General features: G+C 40.7%; 1 long non-coding RNA gene and 2 other non-coding genes across 3 annotated transcripts; 2 read left to right on the top strand and 1 right to left on the bottom strand.

Annotated features, from left to right (window-relative positions):
- The first annotated feature begins 648 nt into the window (after window positions 1-648).
- Window positions 649-721, top strand: trnar-ccu. Its single transcript has one exon. It is a non-coding gene; the product is annotated as a tRNA-Arg (tRNA).
- Window positions 722-727: 6 nt separating this feature from the next.
- On the top strand, window positions 728-799 carry trnam-cau. The gene has a single exon. It is a non-coding gene; the product is annotated as a tRNA-Met (tRNA).
- A 17,506-nt stretch (window positions 800-18,305) lies between these two features.
- On the bottom strand, window positions 18,306-19,478 carry LOC120746132. Its single transcript, XR_005698786.1, has 3 exons — window positions 19,280-19,478; window positions 19,147-19,184; window positions 18,306-19,029 (listed from the first exon to the last, which is right to left on the bottom strand). It is a non-coding gene; the product is annotated as an uncharacterized LOC120746132 (long non-coding RNA).
- Between the last annotated feature and the right edge of the window lie 4,570 nt (window positions 19,479-24,048).

The raw sequence follows: 24,048 nt of genomic DNA, 5'->3' as shown, positions 1-24,048 counted from the left end.
TTCATGGCCAGTTCTTTTGTTCTTGAAGATAAAAAAGTAAAGAGTGTACGTGCACTGGGAGGGAGACACTCTGAATAATGTGCTGATCAATAAAGACCATCTAACAGAGAGATAATGTTGTGAAATTTAGAGTGCAGGTCGTTGAAGTGTCATCAATAGTGCTCACAGTGAGAGGGTTCATGCTGTAGGTCATTTTCTGCTACAGCTGAGCTGACCATATAAAAGTAAAGGTACAGTTGTATCTCATCTCCAATACAAATTCTGTATGATGAGGTTTAACAGCTGTGTCAAGGGGAAAAAACATCAAGGCCATTTCATTAGGTACAAGACTAGTTTGGACCAGTTTTGCCTTCAGAACAGCCTTACTTTTTCATGGCACACATTCATCAAGGTGCTACAAACATTTGTCGGTTTTTGGTCCATATTGACGTGATAGCATCACACACTGCAGCTCTGTGGCTGTAGCTCAGGAGGGAGAACATGTCACCTACTACTCAGAAGGTTGGTTGTTTGGTCCCTGGCTACTCCAGTCTTCATGCCAAACAGGCTGGCAAGATACGAACCTCAAGCTGCTATTTAAATACAAAAGCTACGATGTACCAGCTGTACACTACACAATATCCATCATGTTAAGTCTCATTGTGTGCAGCCCCAGTGGCCTAATGGATAAGGCACTGGCCTCCTAAGCCAGGGATTGTGGGTTCGAGTCCCATCTGGGGTGATTTCCAGCAGAGTGGCGCAGCGGAAGCGTGCTGGGCCCATAACCCAGAGGTCGATGGATCGAAACCATCCTCTGCTAGGACTTTTAGCCAATTTGCTTGCAGTCATTAATGGAATACAAGTTTCTCTTTATGCACTTACTGGCTATGAGATGTCTAGTACTGGGTTGATACTAGACTTGTAGTCAAGACCGCCTAAACCGAGCCCAAAGGGTACCGAGACCAAGACAAGACCAAGACCAATACAGACCGAGTCAAGACCAAGACAAAGTCGAGACAGAGACAAAAAAAGTCATTAAACTGCAGCCAGATGCTGCTTCGTTTACGGGTGTCAGGCATATTTATATGTTTTTGCGATGCACTCACACAGCCCTCCTGACCGCTGTCTACTGTCTCACTCACTTACTGAGAGGACAGACGCACGCTCCACTTGACTGTCGCGTCTCTCACCCTCTCTGTTTTTCACATAATGATATTATCTTATATCCTCACATGTGATTGGCCACAATATGGAGGGATTGGCGCATAGCTGAGCCACTGTGTGAAAGGAAATTAAGTAAGGAGCCGGCTCTCGCTCAATGGGAGTCGACTCTGATTCACTACAAAGCACTCTCTAAGCACGGCTCTTAGAGCTGATGCTTTTGCGCATGACGTTGTGTGTCATGGATACTGTTGACTCCAAATCTCCCGACCACTATAGACCAAGACAAGACCAAGACCAAAGTCCCCTTTTTGTCTCCTGATCTTCCATGGCAATGATTCAAGAAGTTGCTGGAAACATTCCTGAGAGATTTGGTCCATAATGACATGACAGCATCACACAGTTACTACAGATTTATAAGCTGCACATCCCAAAGGTGTTCTTTTGGATTGAGATCTGGTGACTGTGGAGGCCATTACAGTGAACTCATTGTTATGTTCAAGAAATCAGTTTGAGATTATTTGAGTTTTGTGACATGGTGTGTTATCCTGCTGGAAGCAGCCAACAGAAGATGGTACACTGCAGTCATAAGGGATGGACATGGTCAATAACAATACTCAATTACTCTTTGTTAAACTAAACCCTGTTGCTAAAGGGCTCTAAGTGTGTCAAAAAGTGTCTCACACCATTACACTACCAGCACTAGCCTGAATTGTTGATACAAGGCAGGATGATCTATGTTTTCATGTCTTTTACACCAAATTTTGACTTTGCCATTTGAATGTTGCAGCAGAAATGAAGACTCATCAAACAGGCAACATTTCTCCAATCTTCAGTTGTCCAGTTTTGATGAGTCTGTGTGAACTACAGCCTCAGCTTCATGGTCTTAGGAGTGGCAGTGGTGTGGTCTTCTGCTGCTGCCATGATGCTCTTCTCCATACCTTGGTTGTAATGAGTCGTTATTTGAGCTGCAGATGCCGTTCTGTCAATTCAAAGTAGTTTTGCCACCCTCACCCGGAGAATTGCTGCTTACTGGAATTTTTCAGAAAGTTTTCTGTAAATGTTGCTTGTGTGGAAAAATCCCAGTAGATCAGCAGTTTCTGAAATACTTAGACCAAACAACCACACTAACTATCAATTTCATTTAAGTCATCGTTTTTCCACATTCTGATGCTCGCTACAAACTTCAGCAGGTCACTTTGATCATGTCTAAATTCCTAAAGGCACTGAGTTGCTGACATGCCTTGCAGGTGTTTGTCAACTGTTGAACCTGTTTATATTTTACCAGACAACCTTAATGGTCAATCATATCATATTGTCCTGTTCATACAGAATACAGTAAACCTGTTGTATGTGCTTTCTTGTTTAATACTTTTGCACTAATGTTAACAATAAACAATAAACAAGCAGCTACAGACATCAAATATACTGAAAGCTGTTTATGATTTTTCCCTGCCAAATGACCTCTAAGAAGTGCAGCGTGCCAAAAATGGAAGCGAAAGAGTAAATTTTTATAACCAACAGGCTTCTTTTAAACCTAAAAATCAAATCTCAGTCTGCAGGCCTCATGGAGTGTCTGCTGAGGGCAAGGTGAGTGCGGAGGATATCAGCGTCATCGCCCGCTCCTCTCACTCTCGCCATGATGAGCTGTGCTGCCGAGTGTGTTGTTGCCTAATTCTCTCTAACTACAGCCCTGTGTAATCACATACCCCAATTAACCACCTCGGCTCCCCGTTTCCTGCGACGCGCACGCCGCCCTGTCTTCTCGCCACACCGCGTAATTAGCTTTCATCTGGAAATGAAAAGAAAGGAGCAGCTCAGCAATTGTGCAGCCACTCTCTCGTTCTCCCCCGTCTCTACCCATCTCTCTAGCACTCTACTTCTCATATCATAATGGCCCGCAATTTCAATCAGATGGATTTTTATCGCTGACACTAAGAAAAATTGGCTCTCATCCTAGTCCCTCCTTTCAACCCCCCCCCCCCCCCCCCAAACAAGCAGCCCGCCTCGTTTGATAGCTTATGCTTGTGAGACAGCCATCAAGGAGAGTCCTTGTTGTGACTGGGAGGTCTTAGTTTGATATTTACAAAGGATTTAATTCCCTTTTGTTGATGGGTGTGTGGCATTATGGAAGGATCAGGTTTTGCATGCTCTAACAAGGTGTAGCACAAATTAATTCCAGTCCACATAAATGCGAGAAAGGATGAAACAAATACATTGGAGATTTTTGCTTTTAATCATTTTGTTGGAAGAGATTCCCGCTATAATCTTCAGGTACATTATCAAGCATTAATGCTTGCTTTCATTGAACAGGTTAAGAAGGCAGGGGCCAAGTATTGCTCTACTCTAATTCACACTAATGAGCACAGCCCCAGAGCCTTTTTTTACACAGTGGACCATCTTTTAAATCCTGTAAGTTTTAATAAGATTATGTGGTTGACTGAGGAATTCTGAAATTTCTAAACTTTTATAGGGATCAAATTAATGACTTGAAATCCTAAATAGTAGTTCCTGATTCTTTTATTGATGCTTTGCCCCAGCAATATCATTTTCTCTTCTTTAATGCAACTATGGACGAGCTTTTAAGTACTGTGGCACGACTAAAGCACTCATCAGGCTGTTAATATGAGCTATACCTCCAAATTTTCTCTGTGAAGTGTTGGATATCATTAAGGGGCATTTTGGGGGATTTTTTTTTTTTTAATGGGGAGCCATGGGGGACCACAGGAAATCAGAATATTGAATCATTAAAATGTTCATAAGTGTGCTCATTTGCAGCCCTGCATCCTGTTGCAGATTTACTATGTGGGAAGTGGAGCTGCATAAGCTTGTGATGGATAGTTCGTTTGCAAAGTGCAAAATTCTTTTTGAGTAATAGTTCACAGCTTGAATACATACATACCTAAAGTAAATGTACTCATGTATTCATACACTTTTTATAATTGTATACATCATTTTATTGGGCTATAATTATTGATTTAGTGATGTTTATATATGCTTAATGTTGCAGCTGTTGATTGTTTTTGTCTCATTATTTATATATTGTTTAGTAGCTTATAATTCCATGGAAATACTTAAATGAAGTGCAAGTACATAGTACCCAAGTAAATCCCTATGTGTCTTTTTTGTTGTAGTTGTTGTTGTGTTTGTTTGTTTGTTTGTTTGTTTGTTTGTTTGTTTGTTTGTTTGCTTGTTTGCTTGTTTTGGGGGGGTATTCTCAAGGGGGCTGGTGCCACCCCACAGATACATCCCTGATGTCACTGATCTTTAGTGGGAGTTAACAGTAATCTGTGCTCTGGATGTGTCCCAGAATACTTAAAGCCTGTTTGCAACCACTCATCAGAAAAACACGATCTCATTACAGAGGACTCTCAAAGTTACCTTTTATAGTAAAATGTCTGGAGAAGACTGTCTACAACTTCCTGATGTGTTACAACAGAACAGCATCTTTGAAAAACTTCGGTCAGATTTAACATCATACAAGTTGCATAACATGTTCATATTTAGTGCTTTCATGGTGAGATTTGGTCCAGTTTCGACCTGGTTCAAGAACTCCTTCATCATAGCTCTCTATACTAAATTTTGAACTAAAGATCTGTTTAGAAAGTATAATAAATGGCCTATTTAACATAAATAACTGGATAAATCTTTAATAAATGCTTTAGAGATCAGGGAAAGTTTTTTTTTATCATTTGTTTTTGAATTTTGTCCATGTGTTTTGTCAAAATAATTAACGACATGTCAGTTCCAACAGAAACCACACTGTCAAATCTGACTTAAACTTTGCAGGAAGATTATTAGGGGAACCTGAATTCCTTTCAAGCTTTGTGGTATTGTTTTGTATAAAATACACATCTTAAATGTCAGTCATTTATGCAACTCTGCATAGCAATTAACAGTACAAACCCAAACTAAGACTTATTTTCCCTCGAACATATCACTGGCAATATAAGAAACAAAGTCAAATATGATTAACATAAAATGTCACTATTTCAAATCACCTGAAGACAAAGGCATTGCCTAGCTTTGTGGCGATATGTTGTTGTGTTGGGTCACTTCACACCTACAAACCCAGCAAACACAGTTGGAACAGTGGCTTTAGCCAAAGAAATATCAAAAAAAGGGGCAATGGTAATTAAGTGGATGACCAGAGAGGGTACCTATGACAGATAGGTAGGTTGGTACCTATGACAGCTGGAATAGGCCCCAGCACTGCCATGGCCCTGAACTGTATAAGCAGAAGAAGATGGCTGGATGCAAAAACACTGCCATGACATTTAACACATAATTTTTATGCAATTCATATGTAAATCATGTTCTTGTGTCCTCATGCACTGCATGAAAATTTGATTTGTACAGTATTCTTGATTAAAGCTGAGCCCAACAACAACAATCTGTGCTTCTGATGGACATCTGGGCAAACAGATGGCTAGGTAATACCGCACTTTTTGTTGATATGATGATTTGTCATGAATGGCCATTCAAATTACAGTCACTCAACTGCAAAAAACACAACTGCTGTCTTTAATCTGATTTATAAATCAAAGTGCATCGTAGTTAGTGGACAGTGTAAAATCATAAGTCCAATTTGACCGAGGACTGAGAAATCTGCTGGAGGGTAAAATCCATTAAAACCAATAAAAATGTTGAAGTATTCAGTGGTAGCACAGGGCAGTAAGGGGTGGCTGTGGTTCAGGAAGTAGAGCACATCGTCCAGGTTGGTGGTTCGATCGCTGGTTCCTCCAGACTAATTCTCAAGGTATCCTTGGGCAAGACATTGAACCCCAAGTTGTACGTGCTGTATCAGTTGGAGTGCAAGTGTGTGAATGTTGGGTTAAAAGGTTATTAGGATGAGAAAAAGCTGATTGGGTGAATGAGTGCTCAAGTAGCACATAAATACACAAGTATAAGTACTAGTGTATTCTCAGGCCATAAACTTTAATTCAGGCAATGTACAAACTGCCAAATTATCTGGGTAGTGGTATGTCTGTGAAGGTTCTCAGTCATCCAGGTCATCGTAGCCTAAGGAGCTTGGAGAGAAAAGCATCTGGACTTCTTTAAGTTGCTTGAAGATGTTTCTCCTCTCAACCAAGAAGCTTCTTCAATTCTAGGGTCAAATGGTGGAGAGTCCCAGATTAAAGCCCTGTGGGAGTGTCCCCCCCCCTCCAAAGAGGGACAATGGACCCCCTAATGATCCTTTGGGTAGTGGTTGTTGGGGCTTGTGTGGAAAGGAGCTGCCTACTCCTCTGCTTTCACCAGACACTAGAAGTGGTTTATGATTTCTTTTACACCTTTTTATATAGTTAAACGTAGAGTCAGTAATTTTTTGAGGCTAATTGATAGAGAAATAAAAGCATGTTGTGCTTGTAAATATACATCATGTAATTATGTCTTCCAACAAATTGATGCGATCTTACAAATTTATAATTAATCCGAGATCAGACGAGATCGGGCGTGTTCAGGGTGGTGTGGCCGTAAGCCCTCATCTGGGACTCTCCTCAGCTCTTTCTGGGACAGTGGCGCGGCTGCCCCTCTGTTGGTCTTCCTTGGTCTCTTGTGTTCTGGGGGCCTCTGGATGTCTGGAGTTTTGATCTCCTCCATACCTGCTTCATACCCTGGAGGACGGGGCTGTGGCCCCCCCACACCCTCTAGCAGATCATTACATGAAGGAACCTTTTAAAAAACAAAAAACAAGCGCGTCCATGCTCACAGGTGTACACACGGGTGATCACACCCACAAACTACACCCTTTTTGGCTCCTACCTCAAAGCACACTGTGTTCTGTTGATCTTATGTGCTGCACAATAATGTTTAATATTTAGTATTTACTGTCATATTCCCATATATCATTGTGATGTTGTTTATTTTATTACTCTTGTTCTCTTCTGCTTGTTTTCTTTTTTCTTTCTCAGCAGGTGACCCAGGTGATTGATATATGCATTTTTTTTTCTTTTCTTCTTTTTTTTCTTTTTCTGCTCATTCTGTTGGTTTTTGGTTTTTGCCCTCCTCCCCCGTCCCTCTTCTCAGCTGTTTCTCTTTCCCTCTTTCTTTCTCCCCTTCTTTCCCCCAGTCAAGTCTGTCCCATATTCAGTAAGTGAAAATAAAATAAACAATAAAAGGTGAATCAAATGGACCATTATGGCAAGGCTGGGATGGTCAATTTGGTAAAGTAAATCCGTTGGGCATCTTTCTTTGCCTTTAGACAACAATTCTGATGGCAAAAGAGCCAAACGGGACAGGCAAAAAAAACAAAAAAAAACAACAAATTTTTAATTAATCCAAAAAAATACACAGAAGCAAGCAACAGTATGTTGAATGTGACCTGAATAAATGGTAAAATGGTAAATGGTCTGTATTTGTATAGGTACAGGTGATGGCAAGCTACAGTGTAGCCACAGCCACCCTGGGTCTCAAAAGGTGGTCTATAACTAAAATTTTACTTACAAGATGCCAGCTAATGTTAGTGCTAATGCTAATCTTAATGACTCCTACAAAAATCCGCCTTTCCACTGACAAACAGTTCGATTACATTCTCAGATGGTGTAAGAGTTTATTCACTAAAGGTGAGAGTCCAACAATATTACAGGGTGGGCCATTTATATGGATACACCGTAATAAAATGGGAATGGTTGGTGATATTAAAGTCCTGTTTGTGGCACATTAGTATATGTGAGGGGGCAAACTCCTCAAGATGGGTGGTGACCATGGTGGCCAATTAGAAGTCAGCCATCTTGGATACAACTTTTGTGTTTTCAATAGGAAGAGGGCCATGTGACACATCAAACTTATTGGTAATGTCACAAGAAAAACAATGGTGTGCTTGGTTTCAATGTAACTTTATTCTTTCATGAGTTATTTACAAGTTTCTGATCACTTATAAAATGTGTTCAATGTGGTGCCCATTGTGTTGGATTGTCAATGCAACCCTCTTCTCCCACTCTTCACACACTGATAGCAACACCGCAGGAGAAATGCCAGCACAGGCATCCAGTAGCCGTAGTTTCAGGTGCTGCACATCTCGTATCTTCACACCATAGACAATTGCCTTCAGATGACCCCAAAGATAAAAGTCTAAGGGGTCAGATCGGGAGACCTTGGGGGCCATTCAACTGGCCCACGACGACCAATCCACTTTCCAGGAAACTGTTCATCTAGGAATGCTCGGACCTGGCACCCATAATGTGGTGGTGCACCATCTTGCTGGAAAAACTCAGGGAACGTGCCAGCTTCAGTGCATAAAGAGGGAAAAACATCATCATGTAGCAATTTCACATATCCAGTGGCCTTGAGGTTTCCATTGATGAAGAATGGACCCACTATCATTGTACCCCATATACCACACCAAACCATCACTTTTGTTGTTCCAACAGTCTTGGAGGGATCCATCCAATGTGGGTTAGTGTCAGACCAATAGCAGTGGTTTTGTTTGTTAACTTCACCATTCACATAAAAGTTTGCCAATTTTTGTTTTGCCCATTCTGCAAATTCTGTGCACCGATCTGGGTCATCCTCGTTGAGATGCTGCAGTAGTTGGAGTTTGTAAGGGTGCCATTTGGGAGCAGCTAATATCCGCCGAAGGGATGTTCGACTAATGCCACTCTCCAGTGACATGCGGCGAGTGCTACGCTGTGGGCTCTTGCTGAATGAAGCTAGGACAGCCACTGATGTTTCTTCATTAGTGACAGTTTTCTTGTGTCCACATTTTGGCAAATGCAACACTGAACCAGTTTCACAAAACTTAGCAAGCAGTTTGCTAACTGTAGCATGGGAGATGGGTGGTCTCGTAGGGTGTCTTGCATTGAAATCTGCTGCAATGACCAGGTTACTGCGTTCACCAGATATCAACACAATTTCGATCCGCTCCTCAGGTGTTAACCTCTTCGACATGTCAATGGCTGTGAACAAAGAGAAACTTGTAAATAACTCATGAAAGAATAAAGTTATGCTGAAACCAAGCACACCATTGTTTTTCTTGTGACATTATCAATAACTTTGATGTGTCACATGGCCCTCTTCCTATTGAAAAAACAAAAGTTGTATCCAAGATGGCCGACTTCTAATTGGCCACCATGGTCACCACCCATCTTGAGGAGTTTGCCCCCTCACATATACTAATGTGCCACAAACAGGACTTTGATATCACCAACCATTCCCATTTTATTACGGTGTATCCATATAAATGGCCCACCCTGTAGATCCACTTCAAAGAAAGTTTCACTCACGTCAGCTAACAGCAACTCACAGAGGTTAGTAGCAGCTAACAGAGGCTAATAGTAGCTAACAGCAGCAAAAACAGGAGGGCTTACTGACACAAACATTCAGGATATCCTCAACAACTCTGACTCATTGACATATATCAGACTCCATACACAAAGTATTACAGCCTCCTCCAGAGAAGATAAACATGGACATTTCGCTCGCAGCATTGACAGCTGAGCTAAACAGCAAACTGCCAGCCTTCAACAGACAGGAAAAAATTGCAGACTGGATCCAGTCTGCTATCTGATTATACTCACTACCCAATGCAGAATTAAAACACTGCAAAAACTATAACTGTTCATATCCAGTTTTTTAATTTCTAGATTTATTATGTTGAGGTGAGACATAATACTAAGTTATCTATCTGTTAACTATATTATCTTAAAATATAGTTTCTACAAAAATGTATTTGTTACAAAAAGAGTAGTAGAAATATGTTGTGGCTGTTATGGAGTACAGTCATAATGCAATAGCCTTTCCATTAAAATCATCTTTCCCCACCTCCCCCACAGCAGAAACCTTTTAAACTTTTAAACAGAACAATCCAAAGTCCTGCTTGCTGAAATAGTGCTGAAATAAAAAGTTTGATCCCCTTTTGGCACACTGTTAGCGAGAGGCTTCCCTGCAGATGAAGAGAGATGATATCATTAGGAACTTATCAGCAGCATGAATGCTGCTCACAGGTACAGCGGTAATGTGACATGAACACCACACTTTGGTGTCACCAGGAACCGTTCCAGCCGGGTGAATCATTGTTCAGTCAAACAAGTGAGCAGCCTGTTAATGACACTGCCATGACATTTAACACATAATAAGGTGTTTCATCCTGATCTCCTTAGGAAATGATTTGCAGGTGGAACGAACCTGAAGACCTTTTACTCCTACAACATGATGAAGGCAAAGACTGTCTGAATATCTTGTTCTTGCTGCTCTTTTTCTTCCCTCATTTTCTCTGTCTCTTTACCCCACCATCCCCCCACCGCATCTCTTAGCTCTCAACCTGTTTGTTCTCTTATCTCTCCATGTCCCGAACGAATCGATGAGGCGCTCGTTAGCCCAAGGATGTTCATCGGTGAGTGCTTGCAGGGAGAGAAAAAAACGGTGGATGGGACAAACACAGCTTCACTGTGCACTCAGAAAAACATTTAAATACACTCAGCAGCCCTGCATGAACAAACAACTCAAGAAGTTGTAGATGTAAAACCTCAAATGGGTCCTTCAAATGTCAAAATAGATTTGATCATTAGCAATGCAATATGTTTACACTAGTGTTAAGATACCGAAGCCAGATTTAATATTTAGGTTTTAAAAATCTTTTAGTTCACATCTCTAGACTATCTTCATACTACTGTATTTATAATTTAAGGCATCTATACTACTACTAGTACTATTAGAGCATTTTAAAACCCCTTTTCCATATTGATGCATAATCCTCCATCTATCACATAGCATTACCCCAGATTTGCTTTGCAGTGAGTCGAAATTTTTGTTTTCCACCACCTTGTTCCACCTTCTCGTTAATCCAAAAAAAGAAATCTCTGTAGTGTTTTCTAAGGATATATTTGGTCGCAGCTTTTATCATCAGTGATATGCTCTAATACTGATGTTTTGTAGTAGTAGTTGGTCAGAGGGCCCGGTGGCGCCAGTGTCCAGCAGCCTCGCCTCTGTCAGTGCGCCCCAGGGCAGCTGTGGCTACAACGTAGCTTGCCATTGCCAGTGTGTGAATGTGTGTGTGAATGGGTGAATGACTGAATGTACAGGGAGTGCAGAATTATTAGGCAAATGAGTATTTTGTCCACATCATCCTCTTCATGCATGTTGTCTTACTCCAAGCTGTATAGGCTCGAAAGCCTACTACCAATTAAGCATATTAGGTGATGTGCATCTCTGTAATGAGAAGGGGTGTGGTCTAATGACATCAACACCCTATATCAGGTGTGCATAATTATTAGGCAACGTCCTTTCCTTTGGCAAAATGGGTCAAAAGAAGGACTTGACAGGCTCAGAAAAGTCAAAAATAGTGAGATATCTTGCAGAGGGATGCAGCAGTCTCAAAATTGCAAAGCTTCTGAAGCGTGATCATCGAACAATCAAGCGTTTTATTCAAAATAGTCAACAGGGTCGCAAGAAGCGTGTTGAAAAACCAAGGCGCAAAATAACTGCCCATGAACTGAGAAAAGTCAATCGTGCAGCTGCCAAGATGCCACTTGCCACCAGTTTGGCCATATTTCAGAGCTGCAACATCACTGGAGTGCCCAAAAGCACAAGGTGTGCAATACTCAGAGACATGGCCAAGGTAAGAAAGGCTGAAAGACGACCACCACTGAACAAGACACACAAGCTGAAACGTCAAGACTGGGCCAAGAAATATCTCAAGACTGGTTTTTCTAAGGTTTTATGGACTGATGAAATGAGAGTGAGTCTTGATGGGCCAGATGGATGGGCCCGTGGCTGGATTGGTAAAGGGCAGAGAGCTCCAGTCCGACTCAGACGCCAGCAAGGTGGAGGTAGAGTACTGGTTTGGGCTGGTATCATCAAAGATGAGCTTGTGGGGCCTTTTCGGGTTGAGGATGGAGTCAAGCTCAACTCCCAGTCCTACTGCCAGTTTCTGGAAGACACCTTCTTCAAGCAGTGGTACAGGAAGAAGTCTGCATCCTTCAAGAAAAACATGATTTTCATGCAGGACAATGCTCCATCACACGCGTCCAAGTACTCCACAGTGTGGCTGGCAAGAAAGGGTATAAAAGAAGAAAAACTAATGACATGGCCACCTTGTTCACCTGATCTGAACTCCATTGAGAACCTGTGGTCCATCATCAAATGTGAGATTTACAAGGAGGGAAAACAGTACACCTCTCTGAACAGTGTCTGGGAGGCTGTGGTTGCTGCTGCACGCAATGTTGATGGTGAACAGATCAAAACACTGACAGAATCCATGGATGGCAGGCTTTTGAGTGTCCTTGCAAAGAAAGGTGGCTATATTGGTCGCTGATTTGTTTTTGTTTTGTTCTTGAATGTCAGAAATGTATATTTGTGAATGTGGAGATGTTATATTGGTTTCACTGGTAAAAATAAATAATTGAAATGGATATATATTTGTTTTTTGTTAAGTTGCCTAATAATTATGCACAGTAATAGTCACCTGCACACACAGATATCCCCCTAAAATAGCTAAAACTAAAAACAAACTAAAAACTACTTCCAAAAACATTCAGCTTTGATATTAATGAGTTTTTTGGGTTCATTGAGAACATGGTTGTTGTTCAATAAGAAAATTATTCCTCAAAAATACAACTTGCCTAATAATTCTGCACTCCCTGTAGTGTAAAGCACTTTGGGGTCCTTAGGGACTGAGTAAAGCGCTATACAAATGCAGGCCATTTACCATTTAGTAGCACATGGAGAAACGATAGAGTCAGTGAATCAATTTTTGAGAAACATAAACTTTTTGTCTTACAGAAGGTTGAGCCTAGATATAATATTAAATGTTTGGCAGAAATGTGGCCCACATCTACATCTGTGGATCTCTTAGAGTCTCATTCTTCATTTCCACACCTCCATCTTATATAGCTCTCATCCACATGTGGCGTAACCCAAGTACTGAAAATGTTGGGTCACATTTGGCCAAACTAACTGAGCCTGGGCTCAGATTGTTCCCAAATGTGTATGTGTTATCTTTTATAATATGTGGCATACTAATAGAAAACCATACATAAGTCACTGTTTGCTAATGTGCTTCGTATAAGTTTGAACTTCCTGCTAAAAGAAAAGAAAACCAGGTGGTCACTCTCAGTGATGAAGCAGTTTCGTCTCATCCATTAAAAACTTATTTCACTCACTCGCCATTTCACACGAGTGGAGATGACTTGCAGGCTTTGATACAGAGTAAACATCTCTCCCATCGGGCGGGCATTCGGACCATAAATTTGAAGTTGAGGGGAACGAAGTGTAACTGCTTTCATAATCATTTGTTATTTCAACACAATTTCCACTGAATAATTGTTCCATCTGGGTGGATAAGCACATTTAACAAACTTTCTGCGAGTACAGAACCGATGTGGCGGTGATCAAGAGCAGACATGGATACAAACACATCCTGAGATACTTAGCTGCGCTGCTTCTGGTGTCATTACTTTCTTAACAGAATAAAAAAAACAATGTAGGGAAACATATTTATGCAATTGATACGCTCTTTCAGTTTCAATAGATTGTGTTTGCCAAGCAGTGCATTCATTTTTCATTAGTGCTTCTCTCTTGTCATATAATTTATACAGTGGTTTCCCATATCTTGTGTGCTATCCAGTGAAAAACACTTTTGAAGAGTGAAATCTGTTTATAAAGTGTGTATGCGTGTGTCTGTGTAGGAGTCCCTGGGTCTTTGATATCATTCAATCACCACTGAGTAAGTGGGATGTACATGAAAAGGAGGGCTTTTCCCCTCATCTTTTAAGCCTGTCCAAATCTGACATTTTTGGGCATTTACAGAGGCAAAGAACAGCTGGTGGCCTTGTGCATCTTACTGATGCTCATCTTCCTGTATATGAATCCTTTTGAACACAGTCGCTCCCAGTATGCTTCTTTTGATGCTTGCCTTTGTTTGGCGACTTCACATCTTTGTGGAGAATAAAGAAGATTACACGGAGATGGAAGTGATTTAAGATCAGTCCTACAGTTAGGTGAATACAGATTTCAGGAGATACACAAGGAAAAAAAAACATGTACAGCATTTGTGAGCAGCTTTTAGCTTAGTTAATTTAAAGGACAAAAAGTGAGCTACTGTGTTCCCTTTTTGTCTAACTTTTTTTGGAGATAAACTAAGGGATTTGCAGGGAGTTCTTCCAATTCAACCTATACTCAGTAGGGATGGGCATTTCAATCAACAACACTGTTTAATATTCACTGTTAAGCATTTGAGGTTTAAGCAAAAGTATAATATTTCTATAGTTTAGTTAAAATCCTCGGGGTGTATTTCCTAGTTTGTTGACACGTCTTTGACAGATCTGAAAATCTAACTCCAGTTAATTGTGTAAAAACAAGAGAAAGGCATACAGTTGTCGGGTAAAGTTCACACTCATCATGGGTATGAATGTCATGGTAACTTGGGGTTTTTAATAAAGTCTTGTTCCAGGGTGGATGATGGCACAGCACGCATCTAGAATGACGTTAAAAAACAAGAATTGGGTAGATGAATTTTCTCTATTCTATACGGGGTCAAAGGTATATATAGGTTCAAACATATGCATAAACCTCCATTAATATTTGGTTAAATGTCCCCTAGCAAGTAGTACCTCAGACAGATACTTTTGGTAGACATCAAAAGTGGCGTATTTGACCACTCTTCTGAGCAGAACTGGAAGAGTAAGAAGTAGAAATAGAAAAGTCTGTGTCTGTGTTCAAATTCAAGAGGTAGCAGTAAAAATTTGCCAAAAAAAATAAATCAGAAAATACTCAACAAAGGTGCAGATAGCTGAACATTCTACTTAAGTACAGTAAGTATATGCACTTCATTGCTTTCCATGTCTGCCAAGAACCAATTGACGTGGGAGTCAACTCAAAGGGGGAAAACTCAAAGGATATTTGAAAATTGGATGAAAATTCAATGAGGTACAGTGTTTTTAAGGGAAGATAGTTCCTTCCTCGACAAACATTACTCCTAAAATGACTGTTGGTGTCATCGAAGCACATGATTCAAGCTAAGAAGTTTGGTTCCATTGCTAAATATGGTTTCTACACTCTAGTAGTAGAACTAAAGTGCTATGTTAGCACTTCATTCATTTGGCAAATTAGACAGAGAGATACTTTATTGATCCCACAACCAAAATTTTTGAAAATCAAAATCAAAATAGCAGGCAGTGGTCCAAATCAGTGGAAAATTTTGTTTTGTTTTATGGCATGGGATTCAAATTTGTGAGGAAATGCGTGCCACATCTAAGCCAAACATTTGTTGCTACCTGGGAAGGAACTGCTCCATCCTTCTTGTTAGCTCTGAGTTACCATGAAGTCATATTTTGTTGGGGATCTCACCCCACCTGTAGCCACGCTCAGCTCCAGTGAATTTCTTGCCCGGGCCTGCAGCCAGTATCACGGCATCCTCAAATCAGCATCGTCTTGGCATAGGAGTGACAGCAAACCTCTCGCCTCTGAGGTTTGCATACAGAAGAAGGGCTTAACAAATAAACCTGGAACCTAAAATCAGAGGAACACAGGAGGGATCATTGCTGCACTGCACGGCTCTCCCCCCCTCCCTTCCTCTCCCTCTCCGTCAGAGAGGGATTATCCTTTTCACTTAGTGCGAACGCCGCTAATTTCTCCTGCCAGGTTCAACTCCCAGAATGCACCAGGGAGACTGGCTGTCTATGCTTCTTTTCTTCCTTTCTCTTCTCTCCTCGTTGCCATCTCTCTGTCTTTTACTCCTTCTATCCACACCTGGCTCCATGACTTGTTTTATCTCTCTGCTGGTGGGAACACAAACCCCAGTGTTTCTTTCACCTCATCCTCTTCTTTGATGGTGTTTTACAAATTCACTTGGCAGACTACGGCACCGTATTCCTGGGACTCAAGGCTTCACGCATGTGCCTAAAAACAAGATTAAAGGTGCGTACTTCTCATAAAACAGGTGTTGTCAGCATCTAACAGGTTGAATTTTCGTTTCTTTTTTCCTTTTTTTCACATGATGCAACAGCAGGGTTTTGTATTCAGTATCGATGTGACTGAGCCGAGGCTTTCGTTCACAGAAGCGTTCACTCATTTTACTTCTCTAAAGGTAAGGAGGTGACAGGTTAAATGAAAGTAATCTATGTTTTAAAGCTGCATTAGCCAAGAAAGTATGCCTTTCCCTGAACATGCTTACTAAAAAAATATATAATAATCACATTTTAACTAAATTCAATATTTGGAGACTAAGTCCCCATATGCAGCTCACAACATTTACTACTGTAAAACACGTTTGGTTTAGGCAAGGGTGCAGCAAGGGTCCACAGTTAGTTACACTATCCTCAGATGGGCCCACCTGCCTACTCAGGTAACAAGAATGCCCTGTATGTGTTGTTTCTGAGCACACAGTTCTTTGGACAAAAGACAAGGACTTACAGTAATGTCCAACTACTGGACAGATCTGATTTAAAGCTATTCAGGTGTATGAGTATAGTGAGGTATCCTCAAGTCCCAGGAGTCTGGATTGCCAATGAGGTACCAGATGGGCCTCTACAGCCTGTGTGCCTGGGGCTTTGGTTTGTTTCTAGCATCCTGACTGTGTTGTGGTCTCACCCGGACAACGCACCTGGAGTTAATTCTTGGCAATCAACGGAGGGTATTTATGGCCAGGTTCCCTTTCACCTCACTGCCAGTTCGTCAACCCACCTAAGCTGGTAACAGGCTCAAACTCCAGCTCAAGATCCAAGTTCTTGTATGCTTACCTTGTTTTCCTTGCTCCTAGCTCTGCTACACCACTACTAAGAGTCTTTTGGACTCTGGTTACAAACCCCCAAAAGATTTTCAGCCGCATTCCAGGGAGTATTACCTAGCGCACTAACCTGCCTGCCCTCCTGCCATCACCACCCACGCAGAGTTCTGGAAATCTCAGGTCAGACCTTCTTAACACTCCTCTGCCAGTCACTCGGACCTCTGCCTCCCCCTCCAAGCCTCAGTGTCCTCCTGCCCAAGTGAGCCACTCCATCTCAGTATCTACTAGAATCTCTGGCCCAACCCATTCACCCACTAACACCCGTTCTCTCTCTCTCTGCACGCCGCGAGCACCATGCCACCAGTCACCGCTTATGTAATGTACCTCGGGCTGCCACGCTAGAATTCTCTACCTTGTATTGTGTATCAAGTCAAGTTTCTAGGTTTTGTATTATATTGTGTGTCATGTAACGCCAAGGTTCTAGGTTTGGTTCTCCTTGTCTGCTCTGTGTCGTTGTAAATAAAAGCTTCTTAGTTCAACTGTTCTGCCTCCGCACTTCATCCTGCACTTGAGTCCAGTTCTGGTACAGGCCTCTGGCCCCCAGTCTAAATCATACATGTTCGTTAAATATTGGTAGAACATCTCAGAGGTAGCAGTTTCCAAGTCTCAGATTACGTTTTAGAGCCTGGTAGTTTTAGGACTGGTCCTACACTGCTATCCCACACTCCAATCACTAACCAGGTGAGCATCCAAGACTGTAGCATGGCACAGCTGCTAATGGTTAACTCTTTCCTGACCCATCTGCCTATGCTGTCTCTGTGTTGGGTGTCAGATGATGGGCAGCATCTGATCTATAGTTTCCATCCTTCTGATGTGATTTAATCTGCTGGTTTACAAAAATATACACACAATTTTATAGTTATTCTACATTTTCCTAAATATGAATCCTAAAGAACAGTAAATGTGCAACATTTGTGATTACACACACTTTATAATTGCAAATCAAACTGACCCATTTACCTCAGATACCCTTCTATATCTCGTTCAGGATTGCGTGCACTGATCTTTCCAGACAGTAGAAACAAATGACTAATACACGTGTTTTGTTTGAATATATCCAACTGTTGACATGTAGTACTACTCCTCAGGTCCACCAGTCTGCAGATCGAAGCATCCTTGGGTAAGATACCGAACCCCAAGTTGCCCTTGAAGCATCCATCAAAGTGTGAATGTACAGTGCCAGTCCATTTAAATACACACTTTTCCAATCAGTCTAACGGACATCATTTAAGAGATCATACTAGATGGCTTGTACTGCATGCATTCACCTAGCAAGTTGGTCTAGCCAAACAGATTGAGAAACTCTGCAATAACACCTCTAAAGCAATCAAATTAACACATTACATGATGTTAATTTAACTTTTAAAAGGTGTTAAAACTACAGGTTCTGATTAACCTGGATCATGGTGACTAGCTCTGTCTTCTCCAGTCTTTCTGCCAAGTTAAACTGCTGGTTGTGAGATTAAATGTCATTTTTTCCTAATTTAGCCCACGTAACATTTTAATTATTGTAATTTTTTCTGTAATTATTGCTGTAAGTAAATTTTCACTTTAACCCTCCAGAGTAATTCAAACAGCAGAGATTATATCTGACCAAACCAAATATCCCATCAACCTGAAGGCACTGTGGGGAAATTACATTACTGCTTTGGAAACCAGAGACACGCCATCCATCTTACCCCAACCATATGCAAGTCTCCCAGTTGGTATGTATATGAGTGGGCTGATTTGGTCTTCTCACACATACAGGCTCTGCCATATATAGTTAATCATAAAAAAAACCCCAGTGTGCATGCTCACAGTATCAGGTTTATGTCTTTTCGTCACCTGTATTTGTATCCTCTGTGTGTTTACTCAGCACATCATGTTAGTCTCTCACCTCTGGCTAATTCTCACACCCTGCTGATGAATTCCATAGCGGTGCACGCCGGGTTGTAAATCGCATAAGCCAGAGAATAAATACAGGCAGTTTCATGGTTTTCATGCTCGCTCAGCAAGTTTTATTTGAAAGCAAAAGCCATGGTGAACACATGCAGGAAATATAGATTTGAAAACCCTCACAGAGCACGTGGTAGTCTTTGTGCTGTTACTTGACCTGGAATTTTAAATTTTGTCTGCCATCAAAGTGGGAAAAGATGTTGTTGCTTTACCACCCAATCACATTTGACCTAAAAGATATGATTTGATGAAAGTTAATTCCTCATGGGCATCCAGCCAGAATGCAAAGAAAACAGCCGTCAGTGATTTTGCAGTGGGTTAATTTTCCTTTAAATCATCAACAGTACCTTAACTTAACAAAGGAAGACTCACATGGGCTGCTAAACTGTGAAAGAGAAAACAGGGTTGTCTTTAAGTCATTAACTTCGAAGGGTAAAAAGGTTTTTTTTTTTAAAAATCAGAAGAATAAAGGAAACTCACCTTAGCTGCAGTTCTTATATAATGTGCTCCAGGTGAGTTCAGTTAAGGGACAAAGAAACCCAGGAACCAATCAGCGATGAGAAAACCTTGAAACAAATTGAGGTAAAGATGGCGAGCTGCGGGAGAGCGAGTAAAGGGTTAATAAAAATAAGAATTTTTACTATATTAAACTTAAAAAATTAAAAGAAAATAAAGAAAGTTGGAGCGATGTAATCTGCTTTTCTATTTTAATCTAGAAGTTTCAAAATTTAGGAAAACAAAAAATAATAATAAAAAAGTTGGCCAACATCTGTATAGGATTAGGGTTATATCGCCCACCTGTTGTTTGGATATGCTCTGGACATTTTTTATTTTTTTCTTAGTTTTCATGGAGACAAATTAATGTGAACAAAAAACTATCCCTGCTTTATAAAATACACGTGTAACCTAATAGGATTTATCCTAATCTTTGACACCAATTGGATATAAAACTTCAACTATGCGTCAAAAAAATGTTCTTTTGGTAAATAAGTCTGTGGTCCATGAATAAAAATGAAGTGACTGTTTGAAAAAAGTTAATCTGCTCATATAGCAAAAGTCATACATATCATCTTTTTATCAATAATGATATGCAATAATTAACAACATAAAATGCAGATTTAATGCAGACTCTCCTTTATGAGTTTGCAAATTTATGAAAGGAAAAACACAAAAAGAAAGGAGTTTATTGCATTACAAGAACTAACCTTTAAATGTCAGATGAAATAAGACCTCACTGTAACAACAGACACTACTGATGTAAACAAATACAGTCCAGTAAATTTAATCCAAGACAAGCAGGAAAATGATTACTTTTAAACTTTAGGGGTAACAGAAAGTATGCACATTTTCACATGTGTATCAGCTTTCCAGAAAGGACCAGATATTGGCAGCAAAAAAAAAGTTAACTAACTTTCCTGTGGCTAAGCGTTGTTGCTTTTGCCATTGTTAGCTGCTGGTAGCCTCCGCTAGCTGTTAGCTGGCATTAGTCAAACCTTCTTTGAAGTGGACATAACATTATCACTCATACTGTAAGCAAATAAACTGGTATACAATCAGAGAATGTAATCAAATTTTTTACCAGAGGGAAAGTGTGATTTATTTATTTTTTTCGGACAGCTAACATTAGCTTGCCTAATGCTAGCTTATAATCATCAGTTGTTGTTTAGTCGGCTCTTGTCAGGTGTCTGGAGGCCATGTCTAATCAACTAAAAATAAGTAATAACTCTTGTATGTAATTTTAATTGTTTACTTACAAGTTCATGAGAGTGTATCAATGTGTTGAAAAATATAATTACATACTATTCTCTGTATATTTATAAGTACAGTATAATTTCTTCTGTTGAATAATGTAAAAAAAAATTGACTGCACTTTTAAAGAGTGTTCCTGTTTGAGAAATAAAATTATCTGCAATTATGTGACTCTAATTAACTGGTGTAAGGTTTATTCCTGAGTCAAAATGGTCCTTTGTGGCTTACTATGCACTGCATGGACTAAAGGCTTTAAGTCTTTGTTACTTAACAGATGTCTATGGGTGTTTATTTTAACCTTACCTTATTGTTATTTGATGAAGAAATTTTATTTTAGATCTGAGTGAATTTAATTACATTAGCTAAAATTGGTTTAAAAATATTTTGATGAAGGTAGTAGTTGTTTGGAAGAAACTCCTTGTTTTTATATCATAGGTTTTATAATTAACCTATGAAAAGTCCACATAAACATTTTAGTGACTTCATTTGTGATGTAAAATCAAGGGATTTTTTTTCTTTCAAAGTTTTACATCAGATAACAACAAATTTAACATTTTCTTTAATCTGTCTTACCCCTGACTCCCACCTACCACCTCAAAAACCTTCCACTACCCACCCCACCTCACCCCGTCTCTTTGTAAACCTCAGTACGTGACGGTATTCTGCCGTTATCCCGTCTCCCTGGCTCACCGCGGTGGCTGCTGCTGCTGAGCTGTTTGTTTAGGAATCTGGGCCCGAAAATTGTATTCCATCGACCATGCTCGCTATCAACACACAATTATCTGGGTTAATCATGTGGAACTGTGGCAAATTCACCTGGGGCTCAGGAACTAATGACATTCGCGTCTGGCCCTGCTTTAGTGAAATGGCCCCAGCACCTGCAGCAGGAACACGGAGATTGCCAAAGAAAATTTGGTCTCATTTCGTCGTCCTCTACGCCGCCCCCCGCTCCCACCGATCCAAACCCCCCCACCACCTTTTCTGCCTCCCTTCCCCCTTTCCAATCTCTCTGCCTCTCTCCCCATTTCTTCTGCCTTGAATTTGTTAATCCTTCAGGTTTCCTCCTCTGCACTCCTTTATTTTTGTTTCTCCTGCACCTTCTTCTCCGGGCAAGAGAGGGACAAACAGAATCCCCAAGTCCCGCGCAACCAATCGCGATGGCGATGCAAACGTCAGTCTTCACGCCTCTTGTGTAATCACTATACTTTTCCGGCTTCGCTACCTGCGTAACACCTGAACAGTAGATGGTGGAAAGTGAGGAGGTGATACAGAAGATGATATGTCGTGATTTTGGTTCCGGACAGACAGCGACTTGCGTTCGCGCTGTATAATTAAGAAAGTGATTGAGTGCAGTCAGCAGGGTGTTGATGCTCTTTCTCCATCACACTTTCTCCCCCTCGCTCTCTTTGTCTTTCTATCACACACACTCAATCATACACACCACGGAGTCATTTCCACCAACTTAGAGGAAGTAGAGGAACTCAATGCTCGTAATTATACATCAATACAAACATATGTTTCCCAATCACAGATGCCATCCATGTGTGAAATGGGTGTCACACTGTTGGAGGTCTCATTATTTGTGAAGTGTGCACCTCAATACTTTGGATACCACCCACACTGGTCACAGTGACTGTTATATACCTCCTCCAATCATCTCAAACAGGGCTTTTGCATGCCGAGCATACTGTATGTCAGATTGTGTTTCCAGAAATCCTTATTTGATACGAGGTGCGAAACAAATCCTTCCTCTCTCGGGGAAAGCTGTGGTCAGTATAGTTCCACCGTAGATTAGGTGTTAGCTGGGTTTTATTTGCACCTTATGCACTCTTCAGTTGTTTTTTGGCAAGAAATAAATGACTACTGTTGTGTTGCACAGAGCTCGAGTCACTGCCCATTGCAGTCATGTTTTAAGGCCTGACTCAAAAATGCAATCCCTTCGGTTTTAACGAGGTTCCAGATTCAACCGTTAGTGGCATTCATTCATTAAAATCCCAGAGGTTATGGGCAAAACTACAATTACTGTGTCTAAAAGTGAGGTCCCTGCCATTTCTTTATATAGTAAGCATGTCTTTAAGTGCCATTAAATGCTTCAGGTGTTATACAAACAAATTACCACACAGGTCATGCATAATGGAGTTCTGGTTTGAAAGCTGTTGAAAGATCTGATCTCAGTTGGTGTTTGGCCTTCACCTGAAAACTTGGTACCGTTCCCATTGGAGTGAAGAGTCAAACACTTTGTTTGAGAAATCTTAAGCTGCAGTCAAACCAACCAAGAGCTTAGCTTTCAAACATGGTTACCCCTGTGAAACATAGCCTGAGACTTCTCTGTATCACAGTCAACCCTGTCCCAGCTTCTGTCTGCACCATCTCTGCTGAAGAGTGTGATAAGTTCCTAAGATCATTTATTGAAAAGCTAGAAAACATGAAGCAGCTTCCAGGGGCCCTTAGCTAGGCCTCCTTTCCTACTTACCTCTATCCCTAAGGACACTTCAGGGCCAAGCGCAGCAGTGGGTGACCAAGAGGAAAGGGACGAGGAAGAAAATGAGGAGGGACTCAGCCATCTACAAGAGGTGGGCAAAGGGTAGACCTCATCAGAGATGACATGAGACAGCAAAGGGAAGCTGAGGGCAGCACAGGAGAGCAGTGAAAGGATTACAGTTTTTCTTAACGCGTATGAATGAGTGACCTCTTCCAGGAACTATTTGTTTAAACTTCCATAGTTTAAAGAAACAGGAATTCTCTGGCAGTGTTGCTGGATCTGATGGAATGGAGTACAATAGAATAGCCTTTTATTGTCATTGCATATGTACAACAAAAGTGTGGACAACGAAAATGTGGAAGTTACTGAAGCAAGATATGTTTTCTGTTTGGTGAGTGGAGCTTCACACAGGGTGGTCTGCAGAGAGTGCTTTGGGATGCTGCTTCCCACTGTCTGCTGAATCGACCATTAACAGGGTTATTTAGAAATATGCAAACATTGAAGGTACAAAATGTTACTGCTATAGTTTAGTACTTGTAACAGTTTAAATCAAAGCATTATTCAGATTCTTACGCTTAAGTTAAACATATTAATAAGTGTAAATTAGCTTTTTTCATCAACTCAAAAATGACAGCCTGTTATCAGCTTTGTGACATTTTTCCAGCCACTCTACGCACACAGACAAGCTAAAAGGTCAAATATATTAAAAAATTAGAAAATGTTCTACTGTATTTTAAATCTGACAGATATTTATTTTACATAGCTATTAAGTAAATGGGTACATTTGATCTCTGGTCATTGAGTTGCTGAAATTACCTGTAAAACTAGTTAAACTTAACATGTAATATCTAAAAGCTTGTAGATGAAACTAAATTATTTTACTGGGACATGGTTATCTCTCAGCCTGAGATGCAAATCACGTCGGTGACGAAGGTACAGAAGCTCTGGTTGCATTTTTACACCTTACAGCTGTGTGTTTCAGGCTGTCACTGTTGCTAGTTGATTGAAGATACGCTGA

Source organism: Simochromis diagramma, unplaced genomic scaffold (assembly GCF_900408965.1).
Source record: "Simochromis diagramma unplaced genomic scaffold, fSimDia1.1 OVJJ01000107.1, whole genome shotgun sequence".
NCBI classification, from domain to species: Eukaryota; Metazoa; Chordata; class Actinopteri; order Cichliformes; family Cichlidae; genus Simochromis; species Simochromis diagramma.
This window is presented reverse-complemented; position numbering and strand designations above follow the sequence as displayed.